At 43.1% G+C, this 6,728-nt stretch overlaps 1 long non-coding RNA gene across 1 annotated transcript; it reads left to right on the top strand.

The window, feature by feature from the left end:
- The first annotated feature begins 516 nt into the window (after positions 1–516).
- Positions 517–5,526, top strand: LOC123616531 (uncharacterized). The gene is made up of 2 exons (XR_006724535.2): positions 517–1,516; positions 5,219–5,526. It is a non-coding gene; the product is annotated as an uncharacterized LOC123616531 (long non-coding RNA).
- The last annotated feature ends 1,202 nt before the right edge of the window (positions 5,527–6,728 follow it).

The following is a 6,728-nucleotide window of genomic DNA, read 5'->3' as shown; positions in this document are numbered from 1 at the left end:
TCACTTTTTATTTCAGCCTCACTTAACAGATGAAAAAACTGACAGTGAAGTTTCTTGCCCGATAACACAAAGCAAGCAAAGGACAATGCCAAGATCTCTACCCAGGTCTCATTTTAAAGGTCAGCTTTCTCTACCAGAGCCAGAAAAAAAAAAAAAAAAAAAAGAGTGAATATTATTGAAGCTGAACAGAAGCTGAAATGTACCTACCGCTTCTGCCCTATTGACAACTTGATCAGATTTGCAGAGATCATACACAACAGCCCATATCTTACTCCTCTCAAGCTGAAAATCAGCTGGAAGGAAATCGATGTTAGTTATTTGAACCCCTAGAAAAAATTATATAGCACTTTACATCTCCCTCAAGAATTTCAGGTACCATGTCTAGCTGCATGCTTTATTTATGTGAGCCCAAGCCTATTTCTTACCAATATCCTGCAAACTCAGAGAGCAGGAAAACGCCCTGAATTGCATAGCCTGATTCCTTGTGCAGAATAAGCTCAAATAAATGTTGTGGGATTGTAACCAACTGACTGGTGCAATGTAAAGCTGTCTACTCAGCTGAGATGCTGAGACGCTGGATGTCTGAATGTCCCCAGAAATGATGCCTCCAGCAGAGGCTTCTGCTGGTTGCTGTGTGCTAGGGTGGGCAGCTGTGGGCCGTGGTCTAGGAGCGTCAGAGATGGGGAGGAGTCTGGCTGAGATCATAAGGCAGAAAGAATCTTGCTGGTTTAATTCCTTCCCCCCTGCAAAGCAGCTCCAAGGCCTCTGGCCTTTTCCTCTCCCCTCTGTCTCCTCAGCTCCTTCCCGCACTGCACACCCCCACCTATTGTCACAAACCAGCCCCAATAAGGCAGCTTTCCCACCATCTCCAGTCCTACCCCCTGAGCATTGCCAAATTAGGGCTTTTATGTCCCAGCACGAGGGCTAGAAACTCATAAACCCTCCTCCGCCCCTGCTGCCGTCCGCATTGCAGCAGCACACTCCTGCCGCACCTCCGCACGGGCTTTCCAGGCTGGGCTCTGCACTGCGGGGCCGCCAGCGCTTCCTGCCCCCTCCCGTCCTCTCCACTCTGCACTGCTGCCTGCTGCTTACATAAGCCCTGCGCACACATGCAGTGAATTTATCTTCTCCATTATGGAAGCTCCCGGCAAGACAGTGAGGCTGAAATGCTGCTAGATGTCCTCCCTGCTGGAGCTGTCCAGTAGTCACTCCCTGAAACAACAGATCCAGCAGCAGCAAATACCCTGTGTCAGGTCAGAAAGGCGGCCAGATCTAAGCCTGAACAGAAAACTCCTTCCTAGTGGAACAGGAACATTTGGGAAGGGGGCATCTGAGCAAGTCTTTAACCTCTCTGCTAGCACAGCGCTTCGTCTAACCTGCTGGGACAACCTGCCAGCTGCAGTGGGCTGGCTCCAGCCAGCCAAAGTCATCAGACCTCCTTTGTCAAGAGGAATGAAGGACAAACTGGTTTGTGCTGAATCCTCTCAATTATCACATAGACTGATTGACGCTGGAGGTAATTGCTCCCTGCTTGGCCTTACTAGAATGTCCTATCCTGAAAACATTAAAAATTTTCCCTGGGGCAATGGGATAGTCCTAATTTCCTGCTGGCAAGAGTGAGTGGCACTAACAGCTGTTCCCATCTCCAACCAGTCACAGCCACTCTCTTCTACCCCCAGGGACCCCTCAAGTCTCGTACCAGGAAGCTCAGGACTCAGAAAAACCTGTCCTTTACCTTCATGTAAACTCTTCTTGTCCTACAGAGCCAAAAGCCATCAGGCCCAGTTCACCGATCCATCTGCCGTGGTTAGATGTAGACAGAGCCACAGAATGTCTTTCTTGTGGGGACAAAGCACTTTGCAGGGTCTGATCCATCACCCTCAGAAGCAGGAAGAGGGAACTCCTTCCCATCAATATCACCATGCCTGAATGGGGAGAGCCACGGAACGCCCTCCCTGCTCTGCCCAGGGCTATCGCATGGGACTCCCATTTGCTGTTAACAGCCTCCTGCCCTAGCAGGATCACCTTTGCAAAAATTAGTCCTAAAATAGGAATTAGAAGGGGTATGGATTCAGCAGGGAAGCTGGTGTAGAAAAATTCAGGGCCATAGTAGGATGAGCAACTACCCCAGTTTGTCCTGGATCAAAGGGAAGACACAGGACTTTCAGGTGGGAAAGTCCCAGACAGATTGGGACAAGTCGGTCACCCAAGGCAGGGATGGTAGAGATAGAGCAATTTCTTCTTGGCAACTTGAGCTCTGACTGAAAGGAATTTTTTCCTTCCCAAGGTGTATGAGAGAGTATTTGCTGAATAGTGGCAAGGAAGAGGACATCGCTTCATGAACATTTTCAAAATTTGATAAAAAGAAATTTGATTGGGAGCATAGACAGAACAGAATTCTGGGAGAAAGTGTCAGGAAATCTAATGAGCTAATAATGTTCGGGACATTTAATCTTCAGCTATGCCTTGTTTATGCCAGTTGGAGTGGCATAAGCCATAAAAAGACTCTATATCCATGATGGCAGGATGGCATCCCCACATTCCACTTCTGGCTGCACCCACTGCACCCCCCTGGACAACTTGAACTTAGAATAGTAACAGCAGTCTTCTGCATGGCATTTTCTGGGCATTGGATGTGGGTCTCTTGGAAGCAGGCAGCTGCAGGATAATGGAAAGAGCCCTGGCCTAGAACTCAGGGCACCTGAGTTCTATTTTCATCTTAGTCCCCTCTGACTGTATGACCTTGGGCAAGCCTTTAACCTTCTCTCAACTGTAAAATGGAGAAAACATTTCTACCCTCATTTTCTCCCTCAATTGTCATGAGGATCAAATGAGGTGATGTAGGCTTCCAGTGCTCCAAAAGACTTAGATCCTGACCGACAATTCCCAGGATGACCTGTTTCCGAGGCTAACCCAACGTTTGCCCTCTCTTTGGGAAACGTCAGATCCGCTCCGTCTGGTTTCTTGTGCGGCTCCTTCTTCAAGGTGCTTGCACAGAGCACTTTGATCTCTGAAGGTATACGTGAAATCTCTTTCCAAGCATGTTTGTTTGGACCGAATTTATATTCCTTTAACAGTCATTCAGTCAGGTGCTTGAAGTTAGGGGTGGGCTGGACCAGTCATAACCAGCAGCTAAAAGCCTATGGCAGTAACCCAGGTTTTGAGCACTCGAAGATCAGCTGACCTTGAAAGAATTCCCAGGGTTTGAGTCTCTGAAAGATCAGCACTTGAACCTTGAGCAGCAAGTCTGAGAGCGTCGGTATGAGAGCTATTTCTGAACTTACTACATGAATGCCCTGAACTTCAAGTTAATCATCATTGAAGCAGGGGTGGGGACAGGGAGATGCAGGAAATGATAAATATTGGCCCACTTCATGGGACTGTGGGGACAATCTCTTGTAAACTATAAAATAAAATACCGTGTAAATGTGAAAGACCAAAGCAACAGATTTTTTAAATTGCGATAAAATATATATATAACAAAATTTAGTTTTAACCATTTAGTTGTCCGATTCAGTGGCATTCATTACATTCACAACATTGTGCAACCATTACCAGTATCTTTTCCCCATTGATAACTTTTTCATCACCTTAAACAGAAACTGTGGACCCATTCAAGCAATAACACCCCATTCCAGCATCCCCGCAGCCCCCAGTAACTGCTAATCCACCTCCTGGCTCTATGAATTTGCCTATTCTAGGTATTTTATATAAGTTAAATCATACAATATTTGTCCTACTGGGTCTGGCTTATTTCACTTAATACTCTTAAGGTTTATCATCATTAGCTTATATAAGAACTGCATTCATTTTTATGGCTGAATAATATTTCATTGTATACTGCATTTTGTTTATTCATTCAACAGTTGCTGGATACTTGCATTAGTTATATTTTTTGCCTATTATGAATAATGCTGCAGTGAACATTGACATACAAGTATCTGTCTGAATCCTTGTTTTCAATTCATTTTCAGAGCACAGTTCCTGGGTCATATGGTAACTCTTTGTTTAGATCTTTGAGGAACCAACAAACTTTTCCACAGGGGCTGTTCCATTTTACATTCTCACTAATAATATATGATGGTTCCAACTTCTTTCACATTCTTGCCAACACTTGTTACTTTGTGTTTTTTTAATTATAATCATCCTAGGAGATGTGAAGATGAAGACATATAGATTTTTTTCAAGACACGTGCAATCCTCAGACAAATCCATCAATCAATGCATGTATATGAATTGAGTATCAACCATACACAAATTGCTTCATTTAGAAAGTATTTCTTGAGTGAAGTACACTACACACATATATATATGGTTCAGGAGAGGGATGAGAAAGCTAGAAATAAAGATGGACGCAAATTTAAACAGAGATGATTTGCCTAACCAATCTGGCAAAAGAAAGAATATTTGCCAAGTGGTTATGGATAATAAGAAAGGACTCAAGACTTCTGGGATCCATTGCTCACGCTAATCCTGTTTTTTATTTCATGTCGCTAATCCATAAAATCTATAGCATATGCTTTATTTGACCAGTAATTTATGAAACTATTTTATTTTGCCTGTTGTGCACTTGATGAGATGCACAAAATATACAAAATATTATCATGATCCTGCCTCTGTAGATCGCCCTGAGTCTACTGATGTGAATCTTGCCATGAAACTTCTTGGCCTGTCCAAATTACATTTTGTTTTTAATTTGGATGATGGAAGCTCTATTCATTGTAACTTGAAATGCTAATCACAGAAACCTGGTGTTTTTCTTCTCTCTTAGCTTTTTTCTTTGCTTCCAGACGTTTTAGTACATTTTCATTTTTCTTTTTCTAAGGAAGGGCTCTGAAGCAAACTTCCAGGCTCACAGCTCGTTGCATTGGAGTGTTTATTCTCAGATCAGTTAATGGCCAGACAGAGAGGCTGGGCGAGGAAGGAGAACAAAGCATGAGAAGTTACAGCTGTTTGAATTCCAAAACCAATTTGAAGTATATCTCTGAAACTATAATCTATGTCAAAGGAAAGCAGACTATAATTAAAGGAAAGGAAAACCACAGGCTGTTATCCACGGTGTGTGTTTTCTGTGTAAAGGAGGAACACAGGCTTTCCAGGATGTAAGTAAATTGTGAGTCATTTAAGAACAAACATCACATCTTATACTTATGACTCGGACAGGAAAGTCTATTTGTTCCTTGATATCTTTTCTTTACTTAACTGCTCTGATTTTCAGCTGGAAGATGATCACATGGAAAGAAGACTGCACTTCCCACCCTCCCTTGGAACTGAACTTGACTGTATGACTACCTTCTGGGCAATGAGCTGTAAGAGGACGCAGTATGTACAAGTTCTGCAAAGTGACTTCAGAAGGAATAACCATGACCCCTCTTCCCTTTTGTCTTTCCTGCTGGGTGGAATAAGGATGCAAACTTGGGCATGGAAAATGGACAGAATGTGGTTCAATGGATCTCATACCAGTCTTGGCCTGCTTAACTCCTGATTTTGTTGTTATGCAAAAGATAAAAATCTGTCTAGTTTAAATCCCTGCATTTTGGATTTTTGGACACTCACAGCTTAACCTACTCCCTACAACCTCTGAAAGAATATCTTGCAGTCAATCAACAGTTAGAATTGTCACAATTACCATTGACTGAACAAATATGTTGAAGGTGTCACTTTCTGCACATTTTTGGAATGTTTGGTGTTTGGGAGTCTACATGATGTATGTGAGAGAGAGGATTAGGTCATGATTCACTTAGAAGAGGGGAAAAAGCAACATGAAGAAAATTTCATAGATATAGATATTGACATGCATATATAGATATAAATATATTGCATACTTCACATATATAAAATATGGACAAATATCTACATAGATAATAGATAAGGTAGGTAGGTAGGTAGATAAAATATCATTCAGTGGAATGTGCGGTGAGCCAGGATTCAAGTAAAGGCCCTGTTACTGGCCAGTAGAAGTATAAATTGGTAAAACTTTTTGGGAGCAATTTGCCAACAATTTGTATCACAACCTTAAAAATGTTTATTATCTTTTACACAGTGTGAAAAATTAATAGAGATCTCCATTAATAGAGTTGGGAGGCCAGAAGGGGGAGCTCTAACCTCCTGCGACTATAGCAGAGGCCAACAGGAAGAAGAAAGATTCCTCTTCTTTCCTGGCAAGGACTCTGCCAATGAAAAGTCATGGACTGCTAGAGCCCTCCCAACTTCCTTCTCCCCTCTATAAAGTGTTCTCCGTCGCTGGCTGTGTGGGCATTTGCACATGGCTCACCGTGGTTGCAGACCCCAAACTGCAAATCCCTGCTGATCCCAAAGACACTCATCTTTGCTGGAGAAATATCTGTCAGTCTATTTGTTTCAGGTCAATAGCAGTAATTCCATTTTTAAGGAATCTACTCTAAGGAATGACTGTGGACAAAGAGTGATGTCCAAAACTTTCATGCTAGCACTAGATATGGAGAAAGTGTCTGAACATAAGGGTTCAGAAAATAAATCCATGTATTGTGAAATGTCAGAATTGGCAGTTAACTGGTGTCCTTTTGCATGAGTTGATTTTCACCGAGGAAAGAGCTTCTGGAAGAGAACTCTGTCTGGGACACTGAGGGATAGAGACGGGGGAGGAGGTAGGTGATGGAGCAGGCAGTGAGGTGTCTGCCTCCAACCCAGGCCCACCGGTCAGTCCATCCACAAGGGAGAAAGGCTCACCCATCATAGGCTGAAGAAGC

This window comes from Camelus bactrianus, chromosome 21 (assembly GCF_048773025.1).
Source record: "Camelus bactrianus isolate YW-2024 breed Bactrian camel chromosome 21, ASM4877302v1, whole genome shotgun sequence".
NCBI lineage: Eukaryota > Metazoa > Chordata > Mammalia > Artiodactyla > Camelidae > Camelus > Camelus bactrianus.
The sequence above is the reverse complement of the archived record's forward strand: the minus strand, read 5'-3'. Positions and strand labels throughout refer to the sequence as shown.